General features: G+C 35.8%; 1 protein-coding gene across 1 annotated transcript in view; it reads right to left on the reverse strand.

Moving 5' to 3' along the window:
- CTNNA3 (catenin alpha 3) overlaps positions 1-14,029 on the reverse strand; it is a 1,620,267-nt gene that overhangs the window by 438 nt on the left and 1,605,800 nt on the right. The gene's annotated exons all lie outside the window — the stretch shown is intronic.

Raw genomic sequence — 14,029 nt, forward strand, 5'->3', positions numbered from 1 at the left:
AATCCTAATTTTATACTCATAAATATACATAATTATCTACAACAATCTATCATCTACTTTTGAACATTCATCAATTTATCACATGCATTCCTAGGTATCACATTCTGTCTTCCAAGATGGTATCTTAGAAGGACACATTTCTTTCTCTTTGTTTTCAGTGAAATCATAAATTTCTCAGTAGTGTAACCCATACAATACTATGAAATCAGATGGTCACTGCATTCTTTGTAAAGACCTCTCTATTTTCAAGAATAATAGAAAGTGCTTCCCTGGGGGAATGTGCAGTTTAAGGTAAATGTCATACCATGTGTGGGTGGGTGTACATACCTGTATCAATTCTCTTTTGTGAATAGCTTCTAAATAATTATATCTAAAATAGTCTCCTTTAAGAACAGAAATTTCATTGTATTATGCAGCATGTTAATATAGAAAGATTCAAAGCTCTATAGTAAAAGTTGAGTTTAATTTCCAGATCTGTCATTTGGTACCTTGGATATGTCATTCAACCATTTTGACTTGTTTCTTCAGTTATTAAAAAGAATATAATAAACATAAAGAAAATAGTGTATTAACTATCAAATAGTTGATTGTTCTTAAAAATAATCCTTTTTTTCCCATGAAGGGTGGCAAAAGTCCCTAATGACAAAGATAGACTAATGAAATCCCTACATGATTCTGTTTTTGTTTTATTTTATGGATTGTTCACAAAAAGCAATCTCAGAGAAAAATAGAATGATATTCCTACAGTTTTGCCAGACAGCTTAGAGCAAAGCCAAGTTGATTCATTTTTATACAACCAATACCTCTTCCATTATTTTAGTTTGGCAGATTGTCATCCACAGCCAACTCACACAGGAATATGTGCCTCCACTGTCACTCCACTCTGATGAGTGCTGTCAGGTCTGAGACTCACACACTGGCTCTGTACTAAGTAAAATCCATCAGCAGCTGCCTGGCCTGAGTATTCTACCTTTGCTGTTCAAGGAGTCTCATCACACCTACAGAATAAATGAGCAAAGCAAAGTAGTAAGCTGGGGTTACGTGCCTGGGGCAGCGGTCTAGCTGCCTGATTCCTGGGAAGAAAATTTAATTAGTTCTATTATATGCCAAGTCTGAAAGCCTTGAAAAGGTAACACCAAAAAAAGACATATAATTTGAAAAGCAATAATATCTGGCGACTACACATCTTTAAGTCTCTTTACTTACTGAAGCCAGAAATGTAAAATCTGTGCATGTGGAGGAATGTCAAATGTTTTACAAACATTAAACATGACTTGATGTAGATCTGCATGCATTTAGGAGGACACTTAGAGCTTCTAAATCTGTACACAACATTAGTCTTTCAATGGAATAGCACACTTTACTAAATTATTCTACAAATCAATCACAAGTAAAAAAAAATCAACTGATCAATAATTTAAAGGTTTTCATTAAAAACCTCCTGAAGTCCTGTTAGATTCCAGAGGCATTTTCCAATGTCACATTAAGGAAGAAACATGATTTTCTTAATGGCGCAGTAATTGGGAATCCTTGGTAATGCTATCCCTCAAGCATGAAGATGTTGGTTTATCCTGAGGGGATCACAGCACCATAAAGTCTTTCATGGAAGCAGGACCTGGGGCTTCCTGTCAGTTAGGATTTTACCAGTGACTTTGGCCTTTCCACATGAACACTTAGATTCTTTTTTTCTTCTTTCAACTCTGTAATCTTGTCATGCATAGACTGTGTTTATCTCATGTCCCTTTGAATTTTCCATGTATGTGCTCCAAATACACCAGCAGTCCCAGTAAGATACTTCGGCTTAATCCTTGCCTCACGGTGTGGAAACTGGATAGTCTTCTTTCCTCACTGAATCAGTAAACCCCTCCTGTGCTATTATGATCTTGCTGCTGACAAATCCTTTGCCTTTAGAATCCTAAATGGCTACAGTCATATCTTTTTCTCTGTGTGACTCAGAAAAACCACAGGACAAATGATTCCTCTTGAAGAGTGTGAAGACTTGATTTGCAGAAAGATTAGGGCAAGTGCTGAAAGAACAGTGATATGTCATGAAGAAACTTGTAGAGCACATTATGAGGGCTTTTGAGATCGAAAAACTGTGTGCTCCAAGATGTATACTCTTAGCTTTTCTAGAAACTACAGCGCACACAAGCGATGGACAAAAAACAAAAACCCAGCTAATGGTAGGAAATTGTGTTCCAAGTTCAAGTAGTATCTTAGGTTACTTGTAGAGAATACTACATGCAATTTAATGTCTGTAAAAATATTCTACATCCATTTACCCAGGTCCACTTCCATGGAAAAATCATTTGGGAGGCATAGTTGTGGCATAGTGGGTTGATTTGCCATTTGCGATGCTGGCATCCCAAGCTGGGTGCTGGCTTGAGTTCCGGCAGCTCTGCTTCCAGTCCAGCTCCCTGCCACTGTATCAGGGAAAGCAGCCAAAGACGTCCAGGTATTTGGGTCCCTACCAGTGTGGGAGATCAGAATAGAGTTCCTGGCTCCTGACTTTGGCCTGGCCCAGCTGAGGTCATGGCAAATATTCAGGGAGTGAATCAGCAGATGGAAGACATTTCTGTACCTCTCTCTCTGTCATTCTGCCTTTGAAATAATAAAACTTAAAAATGAAGAAAAATCATTTAAAGGAAGGACTCCATAGGCTCCTCTGTGTGAAAGCAAGGACAAATTTGAGCAGAGTGGTGTGCCACTTTTGAGCCTGTGTGCAATTTATTGTATGAAAATTTCTGAAATTTACGAATGTCCCTGTGCAAGACAAGAATATTGTAGAGCACAGCTATCAGATTATAACACTCAGCATCACAAAATCTCTATTACAAATCACTTTAGTTAACCGAAAACTCTTCCAGGTAAATGTAACGTGAAATGTTTACCATAAAGTAGCTCTTCTTGCTAACATCTGGTAACACTCCTCTCCAATCTGGCTGAAGTGTTTTTGATCAAGGTATCAACTGGAAGCAATGTTTTTTAAGCCCCTCATATCTTCTATGGTTATAAATACATTTTTGCATGCACATAATGTAAGAAGCTTCCCTATCATTCTTCTGAAATTAGAGACAAAATTTTAAATAGCCTTTTCAAGGAGGATTCTGGCTGAAATTAAAAGCTTCTTTCCTAGATTCATATGTCAGCCACTTATATACATTATAAGTAGGAAGATAGCCATCCTGTTGAAGTTGGTGATTCCTGCTCGTTCTCGTAACACTAGCATGTTTTCAAGCTACCTGAGCCTGAGAGCCTGTTAATGTCACAATACGCTTGCTCAGTGTTATATTTGTCCAGGTAAAATTTGGTGAGCTATGCCTCTTTTTTCTTTAGCAACCAGATGAATAAGTGATTATATTCAAAAAATTAATTCTTCTGCTACCTGAGTGATGTATTTCCCAATCAAAATAATGTCTATCTAGAGTCTTATTCTATGTTATCATCATATATGAATTATGATTTTATTATGTGTCTCTTCTGTGTTTGTTTTATATTATATATAGTTTTGGTGAAACCACAGTACAAATCTGATTAGTTCTAAAATGTTTTCAAATAAAGTGCTTGTTCTTCTTGGAAATACATCAACAGTACTCTGCTAGAGAAAAGAAGAGGTTTTAAAAACAACAAAACATATTTTCCTTTTCTTCAGAAAATGTCAAATTTTTGGCCACATAACTATATTATACTGCATATGCATGTGTATATATGTATTATATAGATATAGATATATAGATATAGATATAGATACCTGGAGCTTTTTACAAAATTCAATATGAAGAATCTGTGATGTAAGTCCTTGACAACTAGGTCAGTTTGCAATGTCAGCTAGCATACCCTTGTCTCAACTCTATTATAGTTATTAATGGTTAAGGGGGACATTCAAAAAAGGCATGCTAGATTTTCTTTCTTTTGATTTGTCTATTTTTCACCTACATCATGTCAACACACTAGACTGTTTTTGCTTGTACTATAATTCTGCATATTTTAGATGTAAAATCTTTATAAGAAACATACTTTCCATGAATATTCTAAGCCTCAGTGAACCTTGCTTCCATTGATATAGATCTCACATCCTCGCACCTGGTCTGTCACCTGAGGAAAGCACTGTTTCCCAGTGCCTGTGTAAACTGCCATGCCAACTGTTTCTGCTGGGACTCCTGCAAAGAGAAAGGGATGGTATTGCCTGGAAAGATATGCTTCCTGTCCTATAGCCATCTTTGTAAACTAGTACCAAGTGTAGCTCATGATGTTTGTGGGAATATCAATATTTACCTAAACTTAAGCCCCTGGTGGATAGTGCACCTGCCCAAAAGCAATACTTCAAAGGTAAATGTTTGGACTTTGCTTCCAAGTACAGAAACTTAAGCTTATTATAATTGTAAATATCTATCGTATCCTGTTGTAAATATATGACATAAAGAAACTAATGGCAACCCCATGTGATAAATACTGTTGTTATCTTCATTTTATAGATGAGGAAACAACACAACTAGAATGCTTGATAATTTGTCCAGTGACCAGCTATTAATTGGTAGAGCTGGAATTTGAAGCAAAACATTCTAACTAGCGTTCTTATTCACTACATAATCTTGACTCCCCTAAAATGCTACTTTCCACATGTGACTGTTTTCAGTTATTGAATTGGTGGAAAAATTGCACTAACATTAGTATAATATTTAAAAACTTAAGTTTTTCTTTTTAAAATTTTTTATTAATATAATAAGATTTCATGTATTTCACAGATATAATTCTAAGAGATAATCACAGTTGCCTTCCTTCCACGTTGACTATCCAATAACCCTCCTTTTAAGTAGATTTCTCTTATTTTTATAATGGATATTGATATCAGGAAAAATGAACACATCTTACTTGCCAAAGCATTTTGTTAGGAGAGTGTTTTGATATGTTTATACTGTATTAATTTCTAAGTAGCACTTTTCGGCAATACCAATAGAAATACTCAGTCATCCTTAGGTGCTTCTAACCATTTAAAGACCTCCAGATGAAGACTATTTCATAACAAAACATTTTAAAACATTAAAAATGGTTGTAAATAAGCAAGTCAAAGAAAAAATCTAGGATATGTAAATGAATAACATTTATTTAACCTTTATAATGTATCATAGAATAAATCCATCCTGATTAATAAAACATTTTACTGATTCTAGAATAAAATAAATCCATTTGTTTGCCTTTGTTTTGCAACAGAAACCTGAATTTGGTCCCCTGATCATGCAGTTTCTTTTTAACACTTTCTTAGTTATAAAGTGTACAGTCAACCACTTGGAAATGAGATAATGTCAGAGACAATGTCAAAAGAGCATATGTATATGTGTTGGTGAATAGCGAGAAATAGCATAAGACAACAATTTCTAAAAGCACATTAATATATCTGTGGTCTTTCTAACATAATAGGTGTCATTTGCATCTCCAGATTGATCTATGGTAATAGTTATACAGGAAGAAATGCTTAAATATATTTTTGAGAAAAACTCTAACTAATTCAGGATGTCTTCATGATTAACCTGGAACCTCTCTTGAGGAACTAATTATATACTGAGTTGTTTAAGGCAGTATTTTGTTTCTGAACAAATTTTTAGAAGGACGCCCTGCATTAAAACCATTCTTCCTATTAAGATACATTCAAAACTCTAAACAGCATACTGGCTTAATCAAATAGGGGTTTCATTAAAGCTAGTCAAAATGGAGTTGCATCTCCAAATTGAAATTGTCAAGCTTGTAATTAAATTGACAATGTAGCAAATTCTTTGAATATGAAGAGTTATTCCAATGGGCTACTGGTAAATCCACACAGTAAATGTATTCTTTGCCAACTCTCCATCAGAACAGGACAATAAAAAAGGACAACTCAGTTGAAAGGGGGAAAGTCAATGCATGGAATAACTAAAGAAATTTAACACTATTGAGAGGGCTGGATTTAAATGAAGTATGATATTTATTCAGTTGTAATCTTGTCCTGTCAAAAGCATTTCCAAAGCTAATTTTTTTTCTAAAGCAAATATTCTATATCAAAACATTTTGCATCACCTTTAAAGAAAGTAATCACAAATATAATGCCAATTAGGAAAGCTATTCAGAATGTCTTTTAATTTTATTTGTAACAGCTTATTATAAAAATACGTAGGTTGATAAAATTGGTGGTTAGCTGTCCTTCAACCATGTTGACATAAAGACAAATGCTTAGCAGAACTAATTTTCAATCATAATTATAGCCCTTGTTACACAGATTTTTAAAAAGTTTATTCTTTTCCAAGGAGAGCTAGAAGGAATGGGTTGGGTTTCAAGTAGTTTTCTCCATATCAATACCTATACTTTTCTCTAACAGCCATCAAAACACTGAGATATCCTTTCCCATACACATCTATTTGATGATATTCAACATGACATCTTGATAAGGCTGCAAGAACTGTGGGATAGGAGTAAGAAAGCACTGGTGTCCATCCTTGATCCTACATTGTTGTCTTTAAAGAGCATAAGCAAGGAAAGACCAGCATATGTGAACCTAAAATGCCTCATGGAATTAGTTTTATAACTCATGCAGGATTTTCAGTTCTCAGATCTTTTCACATCCCCACCATTTTCTATGTCTTTCTATTGTGATTCTTCTGTCATTTTCTTTTACTTTTGTTTGTTTGTTTGTTTGTTTTTGACAGGCAGAGTGGATAGTGAGAGAGACAGAGAGAAAGGTCTTCCTTTTTGCTGTTGGTCCACCCTCCAATGGCCGCTGCGGCTGGCGCACCGTGCTGATCCGAAGCCAGGAGCCAGGTGCTTCTCCTGGTCTCCCATGCGGGTGCAGGGCCCAAGCACTTGGGCCATCCTCCACTGCCTTCCCGGGCCATAGCAGAGAGCTGGCCTGGAAGAGGAGCAACCGGGACAGAACCCGGCGCCCCGACCGGGACTAGAACCCGGTGTGCCGGCGCCGCAAGGTGGAGGATTAGCCTGTTAAGCCATGGCGCCGGCCATTTTCTTTTACTTTTATTATTAACTACATATATTTATGGGATAAAGGGTGATAATTCAATCCATGCTTGCAATATGCAGGACGTATTAGCAGCAGTCAACATTTCTTAGCTTGCTTGTAAATCTGCTGCAGACATTTTGCAGAAAGAATCACCTATATTCCAGAATTGATCCACAGTCGAGTCTCTACCAGTTTTAGAGAATTTCCCCATTGGGAAAATGTGTTTCTAGATAAATTGATATCCACCAAATGAAGCTGAAGACAAGGCATCCTAGTATCTTCAGTCAGTGATGACCCCCAATCTATCAAACCACCATTTCAAACTTCCAGGCATCCAACTTGTGGTCCCTCTTATTCTAAATTGTTTTGCAGATTGCTTCACATAAGCAAATATAAACAATTCAACAAATAACAACAAAATATAAGGAGAAATAGACAGTCAACATGAAACTGTCTGAACGTCTGTCCTTTCTAATTCAATTCTGTTAAAATGAATTATCTCCAAATAGACGGAACTGAAAGCCATTATGCTAAGTGAATGAATTCAAGCACAGAAAGACAACTGCATATTTTCTCTTATCTCATGAAAGAAAAATGTTCATCTAAATGTAGTGGTCACCAGAGGTAGGGAAGGGTGGGAGGTGGGAAAATAGTGGGGTGTTGGGAAACAGAAACCAAAACACAGCTAGAAGCAACAAGTTCCAGTGTTCTATAGCACAGTAGAGGCAACTATACTCACAATATCATATTCTATATGTGAAGAACTAGAAGATAGGAGCTTGAAGCTTACATATAGAAGGAAATTATAACAAATGGAAACACTAATAACCTGATTTGTTAAGTACATGTTGTATAAATGTGCCAAAATATCATACTGCACCCCATAAATATATAGATTATATTAATAAAATCATTAAAAAGTTGTATAGATACACAATGGAATAATATTCAGCCATAAAAAGAATGGGGTGTTGTAATTTACAGCAACATGAATGAACCTGAAGGATATTATGCTAAGCTAAATAGGAACAGAAAAAATACTGCATGTTATCACTCAAATATGAAGTTAAAATTCTACTGTTTGGGGCAAGTACAATTGAGCATGTCCCAAATTGTACATCTCCTCCCTCTCTTATTCCCACTCTTATATTTAACAGGGATCACTTTTCAGTTAAATTTCAACACCTAAGAATAATTGTGTGTTAATTAAAGAGTTCAACCAATAGTATTAAGTAGGTCAAAAAAAAATTCTAAAAGGGATAAAGTATTAAGTTGTTCATCAACAGTCAGGACAAGGGCTGATCAAATCACTGTTTCTCATAGTGTCCATTTCACTTCAACAGGTTTCCTTTTTGGTGCTCGGTTAGCTGCCCCAAACGGTAGAGTTAGAAATGTGCCAGGGGATTCCAATTCAATCCCATCAAGGTGGCATGTACCGATGCTATCTCACTAGTCAAAGTGATCAGTTTCAGCTCACAATTGATCATAATGATAGGATTAAGAGTCAAAGGGATCACACAAACAAGACTAGTGTCTGCTAATACTGATAGAATTAAAAAGGAGAGAACGATTCAACATGGGAAGTGGGATACACAGCAGACTCATAGAATGGCAGATGTCCTAAACAGCACTCTGGCCTCAGAATCAGCCCTTAAGGCATTTGGATCTGGCTGAAGAGCCCATGAGAGTATTTTAGGCATGGAAAGCCAAGACATTCTGGCAAAAAAAAAAAAAAACAAAAACAAAAACAAAAAAACAAAAAAAAAAACAAAAACAAAAAAAACAAACAAACCTAAATGAAAGTTCTGTGTGAGTGAGATGCCAGTGGAAAGAACGGGCCATTAAAGAAGGAGGTACCTTTCTCTGAAGGGAGGGGAGAACTTCCACTTTGACGATGACCTTGTCTAAATAAGATCGGAGTCGGCAAACTCAAAAGGTTTCCATAGTCTTGGCAACTCATGACAAGAGCCTAGGGTGATTACTGACGCCACAAACAAGAGTGTCAATTGTTAAGTCAACAACAGAAGTCACTATGCACTTTCTCCCCATGTAGGATCTCTGTCCTTAATGTGTTGTATTATGTGAATTAAAGGTATAACTAGTACTCAAATAGTACTTTACACTTTGTGTTTCTGTGTGGGTGCAAACTGTTGAAATCTTTACTTAATATATACTAAATTGATCTTCTGTATATAAAGAGAATTGAAAATGAATCTTGATGCGAATGGAATGGGAGAGGGAGTGAGAGATTGGAGGTTTGCGGGTGGGAGGGAAGTTATGGGGGGGGAAGCTACTGCAATCCAAAAGCTGTACTTTGGAAATTTATATTTATTAAATAAAAGTTAAAAAAAAAGAAATAACAACACAGATCAAGATATAATAAAGCAAAAACAGCAAAAAATAAAAATAAAAGAACTGCAATCTTGAATAACCAAAAAAAAATGAAGTTAAAAGTCTTTTAGTGAAAAGATAGATGAAATTTCTTTGGGTAATGACCTAAGAGTGCAACCACAGATTTATGAAAGTGAATATGATCAGTTTTATTAGAGATTTCCAAAGGATTTCTGCAAGTTTCTATTCTGATCAACAGTATATGTGTTCCAATAATTACATGTTCATCTACAAATTTCCCTATATTTTTCACTTAAGTCATTATGGCAGGTATGTAGAAATACTATATTTAAGTTTTAGCTGTCGTTTCAATTGTCACTAGTGAAGCTAAGCATTTTCTTTCATATTTATATTGATTCAAAGGCACAGACTTTGCTCATTTCATTAATAATTCTTAGTATTTTTCTGTATTTTAAATTTCCTACATATGAAATAATGATATCTATGAATAATCAAAGTTGCATTTCTTCTTTTTCATTTATTTTATACTTTCCCTTGTATTATAACACCAGATATTCTATTCTATTTTATTCTATTCTATTTCTATTTTTAATATGATGGGTAAAATTATATGTATCATGCACAACATGATGCCTTTAAGGACATATACATGGTAGAATGACCAAATCTAACTAGTGTCACCAAAAGGTACAGTAAGCCTTTTAAATTTATTCCACCATTCTAACTATAATTTTGATTTCTTAGTTATTAGAATTTTAAAATATTTCTTAGTAAAGATTTCATAGTTTGCTTTTTATTGCTAATTTCCAACCTAAAATACTATTGTGATTTGAAAAATAGCTCTGAATTATATCATTAGCAATATTTGTGGAAACCCTTTTCATGACATAATATATGGACAAATTTACTATAGGAGTATAAATCCTAATATTATTGCACCAGTGTTCTATTTATGTCAGCTAGTTCTTGAGCATCTTGTTAACCAAGCTAATCCTAATCCTGGGCATTAGGGAACCATGAATCTGCTACACATCACTAGAGATTAGATGCACATTTTCCAGAATGAGTAGGAATGGAATCCTGTGGCATATAAATTTTATGTATTGCTTCTTTTACTCAGCAGTATATCTGTAAACTTCACCCATGTTGCTGAATATATAAAGAGTCCATCTTATTTATTGCTGAAAAATACTGTTTTCTACATATACCATAATTTGTTAATCCATGAATTTACTGACTGATATTTGGTTTACTATACTCCTTTACCATAATGAATAAAGTTATTATGGCCACCTTGGACAACATAACATGTTTTGATTTCTCTTGAGTAAATGACTAAAAGAATATATTGATTTTAAGTGTATGTTTAACTTTATAGGAAACTAACAAGCTGTTTTTTAATGTAATTTTCCCATTTTAAATTATGTCAGAAATGTATGAATGTCACAATTATTCCAATACCCTCAGCCACTTGAAAATTTGTATCTTTTTCATTTTAGAAATTCTAAAGAATATGGAATGAAATTTCACTCTGGTGAGGAATGATGTTAAACATATTTATGGTACTTGGTGAACATTTACTTATTAAGTGCCCATTACATGTGTAGCCCCACAGTTGGGCTATCTCCTCTTTACTCAGCTTTAACATCACTTATATATTCACATAAAAATGATATCCATAAAGTTCACTGAAAATATAAACTATGAAAAATCTATGCAAAGATTTCAAAAACATTGCATCAAAATAAACTTACCCTTTAATTCAATTTTACTTGAAATTCTTGACGTAGTCTTGTATATGCATGCAATATTTTCTCTCAAAGTGAGACTTTTTTTTTCATTTCCTTTATAGGCTTTAAAAAGCATATTTTAAAAATTGAAACAGTCCAAGTTATAAAGATTTTCTTTTATGGCTGATGATTTTTTTTGTCCTACCAAAACCATTTGTCTACTACATGGTTGCTAAACTTTTAGGTTTTCATTCAGATATTTGAAATTTTAGGTTTATGTTTAATGTTATACTAAAGTTTGCTTGGAATTTTGTTTATGCAGTGATTTGCATACATTATATATATGTATATATATATATATATATATATATATATATAACCAATGCTTATATTATTTGGTCAAAATAGGTTTTTTTAGATTTTTTTAGAACTTCTGCTCAAATTAAATTGACCATATATGTTTGAGTCTATTTGTGGCTTTTCTATTGTGTTTCATTTTCATTGTATGCCAGCACCATACTATCACACTAATATCCCCTTTTTAGGAAGGGTTTCATGATACATAGACCATGGTGGGGACACATCGATTTTATGTCCTTCCAGCAATCTGTACTTTGTCTAATGATAGATTCACTACAGGGCACTAAAATTTACCTAAACACAATGTGTTTGTTTTCATACTCTGTCAATTCTTGACACAGGCCACAGTAGATATTTGGCATGCACATAAATTATTTGAATTATATTGATATCTTTTTATAATTACAGAAACCAAAATATTTTCAAAAGTTGATAAAATTTCAACTATTCTCATGTATACTGTTATGAAACTATCAGTATCTCCTAGTGATTCCCCTCAAACTCCAAACTGTGATGTTTTTGGCTGCTATAAAAAGCAAAATATCCTTGATCAAATGATGTATCTCAATATTTATGTTTAATAAACATAAAAATTATGTTTAAATAGAGAACACAAATCTATTGAAAGATATACATATTAGAAAGTCTCAAGGGAGGGAGGGCAAGGAGAGGTCGTCAGGAGGCAAACCAATAAAAGTAGAAGGAAAAAATATTAACAAAAAGGTAGAAATTATACAAAATAAAATTATCAGCATAAATTTACTAAGAATAATATATCGCCGGCGCCGCGGCTCAGTAGGCTAATCCTCCGCCTTGCGGCGCTGGCACACCGGGTTCTAGTCCCGGTCGGGGCGCCGGATTCTGTCCCGGTTGCCCCTCTTCCAGGCCAGCTCTCTGCTGTGGCCCGGGAAGGCAGTGGAGGATGGCCCAAGTGCTTGGGCCCTGCACCCCATGGGAGACCAGGATAAGCACCTGGCTCCTGCCATCGGAACAGCGTGGTGCGCCGGCCGCAGCGCGCCTACCGCGGCGGCCATTGGAGGGTGAACCAATGGCAAAAAGGAAGACCTTTCTCTCTGTCTCCCTCTACTGTCCACTCTGCCTGTCAAAAAAAAAAAAAAAAGAATAATATATCAATGATAAGTACATAATAATCCTAAATATAAAACATCAGTTTGTAGAGGATAACCTATATTTGAATCTTAACTTTGCCTTTTGCTTGACAGGCAGCTTGAGAAGAACTCAATTAATCTGAGACTCTATTTTCCTTTCAATGGAATGACAACAAAAGTAGATTTCAGTGTTGGTAGTTAACATTAAGTGTGATAATATTTATCATGCACATAATAAGGAGTTTATTCATTCACATACAAGCTGAACTGGGACATCACGACACTGAACTTGGGAATCTTGATTGAATGAGAGTTCAGGCAAATTCTACCTGTGTTTGAAAGTCCTCAAAAGCATAAAAATACTTCTTGACAAGTAGAACTGACAGACCAGGTCCTATAACTTTTCTCTATGATCTAAAACACACGAATGCCACACATGCACATGTGTGCATGTATACACATATATGCAGATATCTCATGTCCTTGTCAAAATAGTGTAAGATTAACTCTGTTCATCACAGTATTTCTAGTATGCACTTTAATCAGGATCAAGTGAGGGAAACCAAAACAAAAAAAGTGTTTAATTCTAGTCCCGGTCGGGGCACCGATCCTGTCCCGGTTGCCCCTCTTCCAGGCCAGCTCTCTGCTGTGGCCAGGGAGTGCAGTGGAGGATGGCCCAGGTGCTTGGGCTCTGCACCCCATGGGAGACCAGGATAAGCACCTGGCTCCTGCCATCGGAACAGCGCGGTGCACCGGCCGCAGCGCGCTACCGCGGCGGCCATTGGAGGGTGAACCAACGGCAAAAGGAAGACCTTTCTCTCTGTCTCTCTCTCACTGTCCACTCTGCCTGTCAAAAATAAATTAAAAAAAATTTTTAATATAGGAAGCTGATTATAGAGACAACGAAAAAACTAAGAAGCTATATTGGTGAATATGATTTAGCACTCACCCAGCCCCAACATGGACTATTAATATTCCTTGTGGTGAAGGAGATGGAGAAGATGAAGCTACCATAAGCAAAAGTAACAAGAGAACAAGAGTGGAGGATTACTTGCCAATAGCCTGGCAATCATCTCCCATTGGTGAGTCCCGGCTGAAAACATTCATCAAAATATCTTGACTGGAGAAATGCTCTGAGAGTAAAAGCAACCATGACTCGTGGGTTAGTCACCTTTTGAGCCATGTAACAAATACCTGAGAGAAAGCTATTTATAAAGGAAGATGGTTTATTTATTCTTAAAAATTTCATCAGAGAGAGAGAGAAAAGGAGAGAGCATTTCCATGCACTGGTACATTTCCCAGTTGCCCACAGAAGCCAAGGCTGGGCAGGGCTGATGCCAGGAACATGGGCAGGTCTCTCACTTGGGTGGCAAGGTCCAAGCACTTCAGCCACCATCGGTAGCCTCCTAGGATGCATTAGTAGGAAGGTGGGTCAGAAGTGGAGTAGCTGAGACTCTTAACTGGCACTCCCAACTGGGATGTGGGTGTCCTAA

This window comes from Lepus europaeus, chromosome 17 (genome assembly GCF_033115175.1).
Source record: "Lepus europaeus isolate LE1 chromosome 17, mLepTim1.pri, whole genome shotgun sequence".
Classification (NCBI taxonomy): Eukaryota; Metazoa; Chordata; class Mammalia; order Lagomorpha; family Leporidae; genus Lepus; species Lepus europaeus.